General features: G+C 39.5%; 1 protein-coding gene across 9 annotated transcripts in view; it reads right to left on the bottom strand.

The window, feature by feature from the left end:
* EVI5 (ecotropic viral integration site 5) overlaps positions 1-18,520 on the bottom strand; it is a 251,225-nt gene that overhangs the window by 75,510 nt on the left and 157,195 nt on the right. The window lies entirely within an intron of this gene.

The following is an 18,520-nucleotide window of genomic DNA, read 5'->3' as shown; positions in this document are numbered from 1 at the left end:
GTTTATCTTTTTATGCTTCTCCAGGGTCTTGTATTTGAAAGTCAAATTTTCTATTCAGTTCAGGTCTTCTCATAACAAATGCCTGAAAGTCTTCTTTCTCACTGAAATTCCATGTTTGCCTCTGAAAGATGATGCTTAGTTTTGCTGGTTACGTGATTTTTGGCTGTAGTCCCAGTTCCTTTGCCCTCTGGAATATCATATTCCATGCCCTCCGGTCCTTTAATGTAGAAGCTGCTAGATCTTGCTTTATCCTTACTGGAGCTCCACAGTATTTAAATTCCTTTTTTCTAGCTGCTTGCAGTATTTTCTCCTTGACCTGGGAGTTCTGGAATTTGGCTATAATATTCCTGGAGGTTTTCCTTTTGGGATCTCTTTCAGGAGGTGATCGGTGGATTCTTTCAATTTCTATTTTAGCTTCTGCTTCTAGAATATCAGGGCAATTTTCCTTCACAATCTCTCGGAGGATGGTGTCTAAGCTCTTGGTTTGGTCATGGTTTTCAAGTAGTCCAATGATTTTCAAATTATCTCTCCTAGATTTATTTTCCAGGTCAGCTGTTTTTCCAAGGAGATATTTCACATTGCCCTCTATTTTTTCAATCAATTGGATTTGCTTTACTGTGTCTTGGTTTCTCATAAGGTCACTAGCTTCCATTTGTTCAATCCTAATTCTTAGGCAATTATTTTCAGCAGACAGTTTTTTAATCTCCTTTTCCATTTGGCTTTTCAAACTGTTGACTTTTTTCTCATGACTCTCCTGCATTGCTCTCATTTCTCTTTCCATTCCTTCCTCTCTTTCTCTACATCTTTGTTCTATCTCTCCTACTTTCACTTCAAAGTCCCTTTTGAGAGCTTCCATGGCCTGAGACCAGTTCATATTTTTTTTGGAAGCTTTAGATGTCGGAGCTTTGACCCTGTTATTATCTTCTTCTTCTGAGGGTGTATTGTGGTCTACCTTTACCCCAAAGAAGTTTTCGATGGTCTTCTGCTTTCTCTGCCTACTCATCCTGGCTTACTATTTCTTGGCTTTTTAACTCCTTCTTAAAGTGTAGCGCTGCTTCCAGGACACACTGTTCGCGCTACAGCATGGCCCAGGGGGTGATTAGGCTTCTTCTCAGCCTGCCTGGCTTGTGAGTAATCTGTTTTATTTCTTAATGTACTCTTTTTCTAAATTACACAGGCACATAAATGTATGGATAGATATTAAGTAAAGAAGAATGTAGGGGTGGGGAATACGGGCTATGGAAAAGTAGAAACTAAGAAATCTGAAATAAGAGGAAGGTAAAACAGACATGGGAAAAGTATAGACAGCTGAACCTGCCCTGAAAGTAAAATATATCCTGACTCTTTATCTACTGGAAGAAACACGAGTTCATGAGACAACACATTTTTCTTTAGAATTTGCAGATTCTTCATAGAGATGGTGACAAAGCCCAGAGGAGAGCAAAGTGCTGATGAGCCCCGAGGCAGGAGTAGAAAATGCTGCGCCCTCATCCTCCTTTCTGCCTGCTGATAGGACTTTCCATAAATACCTTCCAACAAAGTTACTTCAAAGGAGAATATTTGGCTGAAAAGAAGTCAGCAGGCCCCAATCTAGAAGCATGCTTGGTGTACTTACTGTTGACAATCAAATAGAGAGAGGTTTTTTTCCCTATGCCTAGAAAATGATGTCAAGGAAATTCATGTTAGAAACCTGTCTCCTCTCCACTTTGTCATTCACTATAGAAACAGTCCAGTGTTTGCAGAAATCCATTTCACCAACAAAGATTTAGCAGCATCTTCTTTGTGTAAAGTGAAGCTCCAGCAGAGAGCAATCCAAGGAGCCTCAACTAAAAAAGATGGCAGCCTTTTCAGCACTCATCCTGATGGTTTTCTGGTCCCTCATCCATCCAGAATCATAGAGTCTCAGAGTTCATAAGGACCTCTAGTCCAACTCCTATCCAAATATGAAACCTCCTCTATAACATGACTAACAAGACTAGTCTTCCAGTCTTTGCTTAGAAATCTGTCAGTCAGTCAATCAATAAACATTAATTAAGGACCTACTAACTCATCATAAAATGAATCTAGCAATACCAGATCTCAAACTATATGACAAAGCAGTAATCATCAAAACAATTTGGTAGGCTGAAACCTCAGGTGGCAATAATAATGGCGGCGGCAGCAGCAACTTTGGGAGTAAAAGGGAGAGGGGGAGGTTTGAAGAACTGATCTGAAAAAGATTACAATGACCTCTTTGTGGCACTAGGTACAGCTGATACTGACTGGCAACTCTCTTGCCCACATGCAGTTCTAGGGCAGAGAGGAGAGCTGGGAGTTGGTCACAAAGGTGCAGGTACCCTGTTCACAGTTTCAAAGCAAAGAGGAACACCAGTGCTTACAACTGCATGAGAGCAGGGGCCCTTCATGAGTAAAGACCACAGAGCAGACCAAGAAAGCAGTGATCACACCTCTCCCCAGATCACAACACCTTATAAGTACCAAAAATTTACATTAGACCCCAGAACTAACTCTGAAAACAGTAGTACAAAAAAGCCTAAAGCTTGGAACAGTGCCTCCCCAGATGAACAGAGCCTAACTTTAACATAATGTTCACAGTCAAGAAATATGCTAGAAAAATGGGCAAGCAATAACAACAAAAGCAACTAGAACATTAAAAAGCTACCATGGTGGAAGGGAAGACCAAGACATAAGCATAAGATGACAACAAAGTGAAAACAATATAAACAAAGACTCAAAGAAAACTGCCTATAGGACCCAAGCTGAACAAGAATTCCTGGAAGAGTTAGATAAGAAGGATAGAGGAAAAATCGGGAAAAGAAATGAGGATGATGTAAGAAAATTATGAAAAGGGAATTAATAGCTTAGTAAAAGAGGCACACAAAAAAATGAAGAAAATAACACTTTAAAAAACAGAATTGGCCTAATGGTAAAAGACCCTCCCCCACCCAAAGAAAAAATCCACTAAAGAAAAGGGACTCTGTAAAAGCAGAATTGGCCAAATGGAAAAAGAGGTACAAAATTTCACTGAAACTTACTAGCTGTGTGACCCTGGGAAAGTCACTTAACCCTCATTGCCCTGGAAAGAAAAGAAAAAAAAAAGCTCACTGAAGAAAATAGTTCTTTAAAAATTAGAACTGAGTGAGTGGAAGCTAATGATTCCATGACATATCAACAAGCAATAAAACAAAATCAAGAGAATGAAAAAAAAAATAGAAGAAAATGTGAAATATCTCATAGGAAAAATGACTGACCTGGAAAATAATTTGAGGAGAGATAATTTAAAAACTATTGGACTACCTGAAAGCTATGATCAAAAAAAGGGTCTAGATACCATATTTCAAGAAATTAACAAGGGAAAATGCAGACATGACAGAGAAGGAAAACGACAAATGCTGGAGGGGATGTGAGAAAATAGGGACACTAATGTTGATGGAGTAATGAACTGGTCTAACTGTTCTGGAGAACAATTTGGAATTCTACCCAAAGAGCTTGACTCAGGTTTGTATTCCAAAGAGATCAAAGAAAAAAGGAAAAGGCCCTATATGGACAAAATTTTTTATTAAAAACTCTTTCTTTCTGTTGTAATTGCACTGAGTTTTAAATAGAAAACCAGACTAAACTAACCAAGTTTAGAAATTCAAGGCCAGGGGATTTTTTTATGGACATCAAATTCTTAAAGAAAAAAAAAGTACAAACCAACTCTATTCCATGTAAAAACTATGAATGACTAGATGATAGCGAGTTCTGGAAGTTCCTTACAGTTCTGAAAACACTTCATTTAAATTGTACTCTCAGCTGTATTTTTTAGTAGGTTCTTAAGCAAACAGTGTGATCGCCTTAGAGTATTACTGGGAAACCTGTGGCTGAAACACTACTTACATGTTAAAATCTGCTTTCTTCCTGTCTAAGGAAGTGCCCTTCCTGTGGCTAGATCGGAGGGCTACAACCAGCAACACACACACACACACACACACACACAAACAAAGAGTATCTATAATATCTTTGTAATATGAAATCTTTGCAATATCCTTGTAATTCTTTTCCAGATCTGAAGCAGGACCTTTTAGTGTCATGAACCTCTTGAGCAGTCTGGTGAAGCTTATGGAGCCCTTCTCAGAATTTGTTTAAATGTACAAAATTAAATACACAGGATAAATGATTATATTAAAATAAAGATTTTTTTTCTCTCATTTAAGTCCATGGACAATCTCCTCCCCCATTACAGATCCTCGAAGTCCAAACTCTGAACTAGAGTCTCAAACCAACCAAGGGACAAAAAAAGGGAGAAGATGGAATGCCGTTTTAAGTTCTTAACAGACATCCAAGTGAAAAGTGTTTGTTTAATAGGCAAAGCACTAAATGACAGTTTGCAGATGGAAATTTTCATTTCAGACTATACAACGAAATCTGCATAACTGAACTGTGCTTCTCAGAGATGACAGGATATCAATACTTTTTCCCATTATGGTCTTGAGAACTAAATAGGCAACAGGCTAAAATGAACAGAAATCATCCATTCTATATTTTAAGAGTGCTTATGTGAGTAAGGAAGAGTAGGAGCTACAGAAACATTTCCAACAAAGCCAATTAGTTTCTATTCCTGCTTGGATTTACATTTACTCAAAGCTGTACAAAGAAAAAACTGTAGGAAATGAAGCTCCTTCGATCCTCTTATCAAATACATGAAAAGGACCCTAGAAAGAGCAATGGTCTAGAAATTCAGAGAAACAGAAGGCCCTCCCCTAGTACAGAAGTGGCCCAAAGGATGGCTGGAAACTTTCAGAGGCTGGGAAAGGGACAGCCCTGAGGAAGCCAGCATGAGTTCTAGTCGCCAGTAGGGTAGCCAATAGGTACTAGAAATAACGATGGAAAGAGAAGGGTTGGTCACAAGCCAACACCACCTCCAGGAATCCTGAAGCCAGATCCCTGGCCTGTCAGAACATTAGCAGCAAAGGGCAGAGCCAGCTCCCAGAAGTAAGGAAGACCCAAGTTCAAATCTGGTCTCAGATACTTGTTAACTGTGTGACCCTGGGCAAGTCACTTCACTGCTGTCTGCCACAGTTTCCTCAATTGTATAATGGGGATGAGAGTAACTAACACTCATCTCCCAGAGATGTTGTGAAGTGATATTTGTAAAGTGTTTGGCAAACCTTAAAGCGCTCTCTATGTTAGCAGTTATGATTATGGTTAATTTTCAAACAAAAATACTTAGAATCTTGTTTATTATCCTATCGTTTCCAGGCCACCCTGCCTGCACTCTGGCTATATCATCCTAATCTCCTCCTTGGACTCTGCCCCTGGGCTCCTACTTTATGTGGGTGAAAGCAGGCCTTCTGAGCCACCACTTCCACACCATGCCCCTCTAATCCCCAGCTCTCCTTCCCATTGTTCTCCACCCATTAGATTCTCAGGGGAAGAGACAGACTAGCTTTTCCTGTATTCGTGCCTGGGGCACAGTAAGGGCTCAACAAATGCTCCATCTAGAAATTCTGCCTCAGCCCAAGGCCAGGATTTGGGGCCACATATTTAGACCAAACTTATATAGGTAAGTTTGTTATACATCAATCTGGCAAATTTGAGAAACTCAGGTCATAAATTAGCCCCCATACCCTTAAAGGAAATAACAGAAACAATTAGTAATCTCTCTGTTCTCTTCATGTAGGTTTCAAAATAAATCTAAGGTTATACATAGGATGTGGGTTTTTTTTGGGGAGCCGTATTACAGAAAGTTTGCGGTATCAGAAGGGTCATGACACTGTGCAAGGTGTTTGGCCTCGAATACAATTAGAAAGGTTATATGTCTTAAAGTGTATTTATTTAATCCTCCATCTGCAAAAATATAATTTAAGAAACATGGAGAAAATAGAGTATGCAAAAAAGTTATCTACAAGTCTTTCATTCTAAAAAAAGGTTAAACGTGGACTTTGAACATATGACTCTGAGGATTTTAAACATTAAGTAGTGGGTTGTTTTTTTAATGTTATATCATGAAACTGTGCTTAGTCACAGGTTATGGTACGGTCACAATTTTTAGTGTCATTTGAATGATATTTCAAATACATATATTAGAAAAAGATTTGAGTCAGTTGTATTTGAAATCTATGTGACTAGTATCAGAAAAGCAAATGATTTAAGTCAATCTGTGAAGCTGGGTCAGTTAGTCACTCTGATTAAGCTCTGCGACATTACTGAAACATCAATAGCAACCGCTAAGCCTTTCTTAGTAAGTTTTTACTGATTTGGTTCTGCTTTGTAACCAGTCAGCTACCTCACAGCCGCTATTTTTTTTGGTAACACTTCAGTCAATGTGGTAAAGATACATGCTTTGCGTTAAAAAAAATTAAACAAGTTTATTCAGAACTGTAAATGTGGTAAGTGGTGGCCTTTCAGCGACTTCATGGTGACTCATTTTAAACTTCCAAAAACACATCATACACGTATCATGCACCACTGATGATAAGAGTAAAAAGTTTCCTGTAATTTAAAAATATGGAGACAAAGGCTAAATGATTTCAGTAATCAGAAGAGACAAACAGGGTCATGAAAAGGAATTTTTTGAGTGAACTGAAGACCAAATCTGAAGAATGGGAGTAAGGAAGAAGAATTAAATGTTGCCTACCTTTATATCAGCAGTGCTCAGCACAGTTACCTGCCACACTAAATTTTTTCCTTAAGTTTAAGTTCCCATAAACTTAATGATGATATTTTCTTGGAATAATTCATAATTGTGGTTTTTCAATCACTTCCATAACTTAGAAATCCTACAGCTACAAAAAACTTTCCTGTCAAAGGCTATACAGCAGCTGACTGGTCTTTTGTCAAATGCTTAAAATCAATATATCTCCACTAACTCCTGACAATTAAGCAAATAGACAAAATTTGTGCATAAAATTCAATGCTGTTATTCTAAAAAGGTTATTAAACTTATACTACTTAGAACTAATTTTACAATTAATCGCCTATTCCTAAGAGGCACAGAAAGCTTTTTTTTTTTTTTGCTCGGGGCAATGGGGGTTAAGTGACTTGCCCAAGGTCACACAGCTAGTAAGTATCAAGTGTCTGAGGCCGGATTTGAACTCAGGTACTCCTGAATCCAGGGCCAGTGCTTTATCCACTGCGCCACCTAGCTGCCCCCCCCACAGAAAGCTTTTTAAAGAAATGGAATTCTTTTTATTACATTTTAAGTTTACAACCATATTCCTCCCTCCCTTCCCTGTACGAGAGAAGGCCACCATTTGACAGATTTAGAAATATATGTAAAACCCAATTATGCATGCTTGTATTTATCACTTCTTTCTCTAGAGGTCTTCCTTCACAGGTTCTTAACAGCTGATTTGAGTGTAGTACTCAGAATAACTTGGTTGTTTACAGTTATTCTTTGAACAATATTGCTGTTACTGTATACAACGTTCTCTTGGCTCTGCTCAACTTCACTTTTCATTATTTCATGCAAGTCTTTCCAGGGTTTTCCAAACTGAACCAGCTCATCATTTCTTACAGAGCAGTAGTATTTCATCACAATCACACACCACAACTTGTTCAGCCATTTCCCTAACTGATAGACATCCTCTTGATTTCCAGTTCATTGTCACCACAAAGAGAGTAGCTATAAATATTTTAGAAAATACAAGGTTCTCTTTTCCCCTGACCACAACAAACTTTAGACATATGAATTTATCATGTATCCAAACTATTTATCAGAGATGCTTGTTTTAATTGCATAAGACTTCAACTGATCAAAAGTAATTACCCTCACTCGGAGTGGATAGCATAAGTATAATATAGAATAAATATAACTTATACTTCCTTTTTCTATCACTAACTTCCTATAAAGATGACTACTAGTGATGGTTGAGGTCAGGTAATGATAAAAATTGTTATGGGTCTTCATCATAAACAACATGTTAAACAAACAAACAAAAATTTCTGTAGCATATTTCTATAGATAGTAAAGTTCCTGCTACAACAGCATTTCTTCAACTGATCCTTGAATTGAAAATGAACTATTTTCAATTAAAAAAATAATTTTAATAAACAAGGAAAAAATCCATAATTGAAGTCATGTGAATCTCATATTTCTCCTTTATAAAAGCATCATTCTAAGAGAACCAAAGAACTACCATCTGGAGAGGCAGTGGGACAGAGGAATGAGCACTGTACTCAGGGTCAGAAGACCTGAGGGAAGCCTTGACAGCTCTGAGAGTCAGTTTTCTCATCTGTAAAATGGGATCAATAGCTACTTCAATTATTTCACAGAGTTGCTGTGAATATCAAATGAAGAAAGGCATGTGAAAATCCTCTGGAAATCCTGAGCACAGATATTAATTGGCTACACACTGTCATGAATACACCCAAGGCACAGTCTGGAGCCACAGGAAGCTTTTACACACACACACACACACACACACACACACACACACACACACACACACACGCAGAATATAAGACAAATTCTTTGACAGCTTGAACGAACCTCTGCTTAATGAGGTGACAATCAGAATGAAGTACTCCATGTGACATCTAGCACATTTGAAGTTTCTGGTGCAAAGTAAGCTAAGAATGTCAAGTGAACTAATTTTACTTTTCCCATCTGAAAGCATTTGAAGCATTTGTGAAATGGTCTGAGGGGAAGGTCACTTTTATCAGGAGCTCGAAAAAAAGAATTGATTGGGGGCAGCTAGGTAGAGAAAACATAGGCCCTGGATTCAGGAGGACCTGAGTTCAAATCCAGCCTCAGATGCTTGACGCTTACTAGCTGTGTGACCTTGGGCAAGTCACTTAACCCTCACTGCCCTGCAAAAAAAAAAAAAAAAAAAAAGAAATGGATCGTGTCCCTCTCCAACACGCAGATAACACAAGGCTACATAGAGCAGTTAAGGTGATGGGTGACCAGGTTAGAATCCAAAAAGATCTTGACAGGCTGGATATAATCAAATTAAATTTTATGAGGGATAAATGTAGAATCTTAGAGGGGATAAGATAGCTGGCTTCAGATATTTAAGGTGTCCTATGGAAGAGGCATTAGATTTCTCCTGCCTGCTTGGTCCCACAGTACAGAACTTGGAGCAATGGATGTTACAACAACAACAACAACAAATAGAAGCAGAAGCAGCCAATGTAGGCTGGGTAGAAAAAATGGCCTCCCTAACAGCTGGAGCTATCCAAAAATGAAAGGGGCTCCCAGGAAGTAGGCGATTCCCCCTTAGTAGGAGACTTAGAGCAAAAAGCTGAATGATGACTGTCAGGCATGCAGTAAAGGATAATCTTACTCAGCTGTGCTTTGGATTAGATGGCCTATGAAATCCCATCTGACCCTGAGATTCTGTGGTTCCATGAAAAATGAAAGATATGAAAATACCTCTTAATGCATGAAGAAATAGCTCTAAAAAGAAGTCCTAAAATCGATGCATTTTAAAGCTAGTCTTTTTTTTTTGGGGGGGGGGCGGGGGTTGAGGCAGTTGTGGTTAAGTGACTTGCCCAGGGTCACACAACTAATAAGTGTCAAGTGTCTGAGACTGGATTTGAACTCTGGTCCTCCAGGGCTAGTGCTCTATCCACTGTGCCACCTAGCTGTCCCTAAAGCCAGTCTTTAAAGAACAAATGTTCCTTGGTTAATGCAACTGATAAAAAAAAAAACCAAAACCCAACAACCCAAAAAACAAACACAAACCACTCCAGTTCTAAAATAATTTGCAAAGAAGTCCAGGCAACTAAGGGCATATAAATGGGCACAACTTAGAATTCTATGTTTAATGCTAACTTCATGCCAATATCAGCTATTTTACATCATCCCTTCATTGTAATAAATTAAGTGGCAAAAGTTTTATCACTTCCTTTCCTTCATCAAGCCTACAGTGATCTGGTACACTGATTTAAAGCTAGCTCTCTCGTTCTATGTGAGAACAGTATTTGTTACTTAAACCCAAAGCGGTTGGGAATACCGCCCATCTTTGCATTTCTAGAGGTCACCTCCTGGGCAAAGGAGGGTAGGAACAAAAAGTAGATTTTGAGTGTGCACATTTTCCTTAATTCAGAGTTCCCCAATGTCTGGAACTAAGCAACAACTATCTTGTATGAAGAGTTGTAGATATCATTAGCTTTGTTATTGTGAGTCAGAAACCTCGGCACACTTTTTAACTTTTCTTTTTGTAAAAAAACCATTCTAGATGAGGTTCGGTTCCCAGCTATGTAACTGACCAGCTGGTAAAACTGATGTAAAACTGTGAGGATAAATAACAAGTCAAACACCCTGAACTTCACCAAAAGAAAGCAGACCAGTTCCCTGTTGACTATTTCCCTACCAATTCAACTGCCAGAAGTCGGAGAGATGATTTTCTGATTTAAGCTGAATTTAAAGATGAGGCACCTAGGAGCCAGAAGGGACCTCAGAGGCCATCCAGCCCCGCCGGCGTCTGAGTCAGACTCTCTGGCAGCCTTGCCAACAAGGCCTTCTGCTTTCCAGGATTCTGGAGACCTCAGTGCAGGAAAACCACATTCCTTCATGAGGAGAACCCTCCTCGTTTTGGGATAGCTAGTTTTTCCTTCCATAATCGCCTCTTAGCAAGCTCAGCCCATTTCTCCTGATTCTGCCTTCAGAAATTGGTTAAGCCCTTCCTAGTGACAGTTTTTCAAATACTTGAACCCAGGGATATCTCCTCTCCCCCTTCGCTGAAGCTTGACGAGCACCTGTCTAACCAAACGGGTCACCCTCTTTTGGGAACACTCGAGCTTATCTGTGTCTTTCCTAGACCTTGGTATCTGAGACTAAACAGTGCTCAAAATGTAGTCTGACCAGAGTCTGTGTACTTCCCTTGTTCTGAAGGCAATGTAGCCTAGGAAAGCCTTGTGGCTTTGGGGGCTGCTATTTCACAATGTTAAGTCATACTGAGTTTGCAATCGACTAAAACGATGAGATCTTTTTCAGAGAAACGGCTGCCTATCCAGGTTTTACCTTCACTGCTCTGGGGAAGTTAACTGCTGTCACCCAAGCATAGAATGTCATACTTATCTCTATTAAATTTCAACTTTTTCCAGTAGGCCTTGTTCCAGCCTTCTGAGATCTTTTTGATCCGGGTTCTGTCATTCAACTTACCTGTCCCACACAATTTTAGTTATCTACAAATTTGACAAAATGCCACTTATGTCTTTATCCAAGTCATTGATAAAAATACTGAACAGTATAGGCCAAAGCCAGATCCCTGGAACATTCCAAAGGAGACTTCCCTCCAAGCTGATAGAAATCCATTGATGATTATGCTTTAGGTCCATTTATTTCACCCAAATGGCTTATCACATAGCCCAAATCTTTCTACCTTATCCAAAGCACAAAACAAGAAACTTTGTTAAATGTTTTGTTGAAATTCAAGCTAATTACATCTCTAGCATTTCTGTCTACCAGTTAACATTATCTTGTCAAAAAAGAAAATGGGGGGCAGCTAGGTGGCACAGCAGATAAAGCACCGGCCCTGAATTCAGGAGGACCTCAGTTCAAATCCGGTCTCAGACACTTGACACTAGCTGTGTGACCCTGGGCAAGTCACTTAACCCTCATTGCCCCGCAAAAAAAAAAAAGAAAGAAAGAAAGAAAAGAAAATGGTATTATTGTGGCATGAGTTGTCCTTGAGGAACTCATGCTGGCCTTTTGTGATCAAAGTCGCAACAGAGTACAGTGGACAGAAGGCTGTCAATAAAAACCCACAGGACTTAGGGAAGAACCTGCCTCTAATACAAAACAGCCATCTGGATACGGGCAAGTCATTTAACCATCTGAGCCTCAGTTTTTTCATACAGAAAATAAATCACTGTAGTACCTAAGTACACGGGGCTGTCGTGAGGCCCTGGAGTTTATGTATAGAAATTATTTTCCAAACTTTAATGTGTCAGATAGATGTCAATAAATATGCTTATCATCATCACGTGTTCACAAACCATCCCTCTGATGTGTTCTAGAATTCTGACACACGCTAACCTTATTACCTTACAGTTCGCAGATAACACCCTCCTCTCTTTTGAAAACTGGGGCATTTGCCCTTCTCTAGTACTAAGGCACCTGTTCTGTTTCCTAACATCCAACAAAGATCACAACCAGGAGTTGAATAGTTCAGTTTTGATAGTTGTTGGGTTTTGTTTTTTCCCTGTATCCCAGGTCATGGTGCATTCAGGTTTGGTGATATGAACTCACTAAGGACAGCTAGATGCTATTTCCTCTTTTAAATACCTAGGTATTAAGTGTTAAACTGATGTCCCTAAAAATATTGATTACAGAATAGCTGTAGTGCCCAGGCTTATAGAAGAGGTTGATTAAATATAAAATCTTGCTAGTAACTAAACCCCTCTTGGACGAAATCTAAGACATAACTTCCTTATACTGAGATCAGCTGCAGACTCAACAGTGCGACAGGCAAAGATGAGGAAAGAAGCTGGCTTCTTAGAAATTGACCAAAGAGAAGAGCTTGGTGAATTAGCCACTTCATCTGTCTGAATCCAGGGTTCATTCTCTCTGCTAAAGAAATCTGACTTCCCTAACCCTAGGGTGCTCTTGTAACAATGCTCTTACTGTTACAGACACAGTGGCTGCCCCTACCACGTGGCCCATGGAAGGTACCTGGGAGAGAGGCTCCTATTGCAAGATAGAGGGGCCAGACCTCTCTTCTCGGTGGGACAGACTACCAGCCTTCCTGCCTCAAGCATCTGGAAAATAAGGGTATGTCTCAATGCCAGAATCCACCAACTGTCTCCTCCGTGTACAAGAGTCAGGAAAAGGCTGTCTGAGGAGGATTTGTGGGAAGGCATTTCCATTCTTCAAAGAAATGCTCACGTGGCCCAAGGCTTGGGTCCTGTTCCCGACTCGTGGAGAGATGATTCTGGGGCTAGATCCTCCAGAGAGCTTGCTGCAGTAGTCAATATCTTAGAGTAGAAGAAATTGGAGGTGGGGAGTACAAGGAGATAGGGTAGTGAACCTCATGGAACAATGAAGGTGCCCAGCTTTGTAAATGAAAGAGCAGAGAAAAAGTGGAAGGGCAAATGACTAAACTTCCTCAACCACGACAAGCCCAACTTCTTACGTTTGTTTGCTATTATACATTTCCTTCCTTTTCTGGGTCTCCTCTACCTTACATTTCCATGTGGAAGAACTAGATTTAATTTTAGAAAAAATAGCAAGTATTGGGGCGGCTAGATGGCGCAGTGGATAGAGCACCGGCCCTGGAGTCAGGAGGACCTGAGTTCAAATCCGGCCTCAGACACTTAACACTTACTAGCTGTGTGACCCTGGGCAAGTCATTTAACCCCAATTGCCTCACTAAAAAAAATTAAAAAAAAAAAATAGCAAGTATTGGGGGTAGCTAGGTGGCGCAGTGGATAGAGCACCGGCCCTGGAGTCAGGAGGATCTGAGTTCAAATCCGACCTCAGACACTTAACACTTACTAGCTGTGTGACCCTGGGCCAGTCACCTAACCCCAACTGCCTCACAAAAAAAACCCAAAAAAACAAAACAAACAACAAAAAAAATAGCAAGTATTTCCCCACAGCAGACTGTGGTATTTTTGTGTATCTATACTAAAGTTTTTATTTATTTTTTTGTTTTGTTTTTGTTTTTTTATGGGGCAATGAGGGTTAAGTGACTTTCCCAGGGTCACACAGATAGTAAGTGTTATGTGTCTGAGGCCAGATTTGAACTCAGGTCCTCCTGAATCCAGGGCTGGTGCTTTATCCACTGCGCCACCTAGCTGCCCCTATACTAAAATATTACTCAAATGAATTATTCACTTCAGCATTTATTAACAACTAGCATTTACATAGTACTTACTATGTGCTGTTCACATAGTAAGCTGGAGGCAGTTAGGCAGTTCAGTGGGTAACTCACTGGGCCAGGACTTGCCTGGTTAAAGCACAGGAAGGGTTATTAAAGGGGAATAGTAGCATGAAGCAAGGGTGGAAAGTTAGGTATGAAAAGGGCCTTAAATGCCAGGCTTGGGAGCTTAGTTTATCCTACAGACTTGTGCTTCTCAAAGTGTGGTCCAGGGACCCTGAGGTTGAAACCATTTTCATAATAAACCCAAGATATCTTGATTCCTTATGTGGTAAATAGCAATTGCTACAACCCACATAAACAAAAGCTCTTTGGGATCCTCAAGAATTTTTAGGAGTGTAAAGAGGCCTTGGGCCAAAATGTCTGTGAACTACTGCCCTAGATCAGGGAGTGACATGGTCAACCCTGGACCTCAGTAGCATCACGTGGACAGTTGTGTGGAAAATGGATTGGAGAGGGAAGAGCCAGGAAGCTGGGAGACCAGTTTTGAGACTCCTCCAGAGAGAATCAGAGACGAGGGGAGAGCTGACAGAGAGTGGTGGTTGTGTGAGAGTAGTAAAGATGGACAGAAAAGCTACTGAGGAGGAAAAATCAATGAAGCTTGGTAAATGCCAGGGGCAGGGGGGATCAATGAGGAAGAGGGAAGAATCCAAGGGGATCCTGATGTGACAAACCTGGGGCACTGGGAAGATGGCAGGTCTGAGAGGAAGAGAGGAAGCTCTGTTTTGGAGCTGTCAAATCTGAGAAGTCTGTAAGACATTCAGGGAGAAATATGTCCAGTGAGTAGTTAACAGTGCATCACTATTCCTTCATCCTTCTTGTCCCAAATGAAGCGACAGCCCAAGGTCAGGACAGGAGAGTGAAATGACTGAGGTGATTAGTAAAATACTAATAAATTTGTGAAACCGAAAACAAAAAACCCCAATGTATTACTAGAGTTCAGGAGGAAGTCAGGCCTAGAAACAGAGATCTGGGTAGACAGACAATATATGAATCATAGGCGATGTTGAGATTTCACAGGAGCACTGAGACCCATAACAGGATAACCAGGAAAGAACACTGACACAGAAGTCAAGGGTTGACAGTGTCTAGGGTGAAGGGGGTGGCTGTCGATATCAAAAGCTCCAGAGGATCAGCACTGAGAAGAAATCACTGGATTTAGCCTTGAAGGGAGGGGATCACATCTAACCAAGCAGCAGATTCTGTTCAATGGTGGGGCTGGAAGCCATATGACAATTGAACAAGGAGTGAGTGAGTGGGAAAGAAGCAGAGGCTGCCAATGTGGACAATTCTTCTGGAGAGTCGAAAGATAATGCTGGAGGGAAGAGAAGGAGCAAGAGACGAGTTTTTAAATAACTGCAAGTAGCCTTCTCCTCCTTCAAGCAGCCCCTCATGAAAATTAAAGCTTCTTGAGGGCCAGGGCTGTCTTGTTTGCTAGTGTTTATATCTGGAGTGCACAGTGCCTAGAAGATGGTTAAGTACTGAAGACATGCAAAAAGCAAGAAGAGAGTCAAGAAAGCATTTCTTAAATGCACAGAAGATAACAGAAGGAAGTTCAGAAGGAAACAGACAAGCAGGATAGCTTTGAAAATAACATGATGAATTTATCATATACTTTAAAAAAAGCCAAGTGCATGCAACGGATTTGAAGTTTCACATATAATCCTCTTTTTCTGTTCCATTTTGTATTTGGAGATGTTCATTTTTGTGTCTGCAAAATTCAGAATTTAACAAAAGAACTCTTGCCTCTATAACAAATAGAGACTGAGTCAGGACTTTGATGATCTGGGTGGTGGTGCTTGGAAATTCTGGATTCTTAAGACCAGCCTTGTGACGGGCAAGTCACTTCTGATGCTTGGATTCTGGTCCTTGAACAGTTTGTCACACCACATTCAATCACAATAATCATCTTCAAATAAATTATAATATGGGCCTAAAGTGAGTTAATAAACCAATTTACAAATGCTTTATTGGTAAGTGCCACATCAAAGAACAAGTGATCAACTAATTAACTACATTAAGTTTTATTTATTATTAATGACAACACAAATGTAATCACTTCAGAGTGTCTAGCTTTCATCAAAGCATCATGTAATGAGTAAATGGTCTATGTTTGAATTTCCATGGACATTTTAGTTACTGGTAAACCAGGACTAAAACACAGACATCCTGTATTCAGTGTTCTTTTCATACATTTAAGAAAGCCAAGAAGTGTGTACTATATTTTGGAATAATTTTCATCAAAATAACTAGCACTTTAAAAGAAGTAGTTTCAGTTATTAAATGGAATGAGCATTCACTTTCAAAACCCACTTATGTGGAATACCAAATAAATGAGACATTAATATAAACTGCAACACCATATTACAGAACACGGCTATATGAGAGTCATCTAACAAGGAATAGTAATAACTCACATTTACATAGCATACTAAAGCTTGCAAAGTGCTTTGCCCTCTCTGAACAAGTACTGCCACCATCACTACCCCTATTGCAGGGTGGTACCTGAGACTGGGAGGGGAGAGCACTTCCCAGAAGTCATATCATGAATGAGGTCACATAGCAGAGATGGGCAGAGTTGGACCCCTGGTCTTCTGATGCCAAGGCCACCCCACTGATACTCTCAAAGTTCACCAAGGAGCCTCTAAAATGACCAACATTTTACCTCCAAACAAGCATACTTTGGGCTGTTATAGCTGTTATGACTCAGCCCCTTTTGCTATATACTTACAGAAACCAAGTATTTATACAAGTTTACCAATAAATGCCAATTATTTGTCAGCTTCATTTTAAGGGCTACATTCAAGAGTATGCTGCAAATGAAGCGTTAAATGTAGAGAAAATACAGGTTAATAAAGCAATTTCTCTCTTTCTCAAGGTGTACTTGCTTACTAAATATCAGAAGAGCAGAGTCTACAGAGATTAGAAACACAAAAATCTTTGACCAAAGACAAGTTCTCCCCCTGGTGGAACTTAAACTGAAATATTTCTAAGATGAAGAGTAAAGAACATTTTGTTATCAGTGGAAAAGCATCCTTAGTCCAAGAAAAGCATGTTAAAAACCTAAGAAAATTAACTAGAGGAAATGACGTGTCTCATACTTGGTTCATTACTGCATGCTAACAAAAAGGTCAATCATTATGAAACTTGACCTATATTCATTAACTGTGCCATTTCAGTAGTAATAGTATTGATAGAATAATAGCAAACTGATATTGTAAATTTTTTTACACTTTCTTTATAAAATAATGATAGTTAATTTCCAATTTTTTTTAAGGTTTGCAAACAACTTTACATCATTTGATAGTCCCCAGAAAGTATTTACCAAAGTCAGCAGCATCTCAATGATTATATCACAATCACAGAAGGCTTTTCACTAGAAACTCCTATTTTATTTTTCTATTGGTAGGACATATAAAGAAAAGTATGAAAGGATGTCTTAAATTCATAGCCAATTTTTCTACTATTTAAGGACAATAGTGACAATTAAAGAAAATCATTTCATAAGAATGATGGAAAGAAATAGTTATCATTCAGTCAGTTCAAGTCTGATGTTACTGATGCTACATCAAATGTGATGCTTTGTGAAAAGTATTCTGAATAAAAATTATACTGTGAAATCTTTTCAAACCATAAAAGGATCTTAGTTTCATATATAACCTAGATTAAAGATAAGGAAATAATGTGTCAATTGAGCAATAAAAGCTGACTGAATTTTGAAGTAAAGAATTTATTTCAAGGATTCATTTTTACAAAGGAAATGATTTTGAGATTTGATTTAAGGATAAAAGGAGGTTTGGGCCTGCCAAGAAAATTAAAATAAAATAAAAGGAGGTTTGGGGGTGGCTGGAGAGTTTTATACTAAGTAGAAATGGCTGATACATTACACTTTGCTCAGACTAGAAAAAGAGAGAGAGAAGAACAAACATACAACCTTTTGTAAATAGGAAGTCAAACAACATGTGCTCGTCTTACTTCGTGGGAAAAGTAGACGGGTTAGGCAGAGAACCATAAGACACAAGGCTTAGCATACAATAGTTCTGTGGGGGGGGTTTCTCTGTAATGATTCTAAGATATGGATCACAGGAGCACCAGACAGAAAAGGGGAAGGAAATTCTTTCCTTAGGAAAGGGAATAACCATTTATTTAGTACCTACCATATGTCAGGCTCTGTCCTAAGTGCTTTACAAATATTTTCTCATCTGATCCTCACAATAACCCTGAGAGGTGGGTGCTATTATTATCCCAACTTTACAGATAAGGAAACTGAGGCAGACAGAGATTAAGTGATTTGCCCAGGGTCACACAGCTAGTAATGCAAGGTTTGAAAGTAGAGTTTCCTGACTCCAGGCCCAGGGCTCTATGCTGCCTAGCTTGCCTTTGGATAAAACAGTCAGAAAATATATAAGCTATCAGGTAACAAACAATACTTTTCCCAGATGAGGAACTTTAAATCTAGCCCTGCTTTATAGTAAGAAAGAAGTCTATTGTCGAGCATTGGCTGTCAAAAGAGCCAAGAGTGGCGGCTGCAGCACCACGCACTATACATCTTTTTCAGCTGCACAACTTTGTTAGCTGTCTTGAGTTTTCCACATAGGAAGGCTAGGATAACAGCACTGCTAGTGGCCTACTATGGGATACGCATCAAGATAAGCGTAGGAAAGGTTCAAGAACACAGGAGAAAAAACAAATTTCCCCCACCTCCACCC

Source organism: Dromiciops gliroides, chromosome 4 (genome assembly GCF_019393635.1).
Source record: "Dromiciops gliroides isolate mDroGli1 chromosome 4, mDroGli1.pri, whole genome shotgun sequence".
Classification (NCBI taxonomy): Eukaryota; Metazoa; Chordata; class Mammalia; order Microbiotheria; family Microbiotheriidae; genus Dromiciops; species Dromiciops gliroides.
This window is presented reverse-complemented; position numbering and strand designations above follow the sequence as displayed.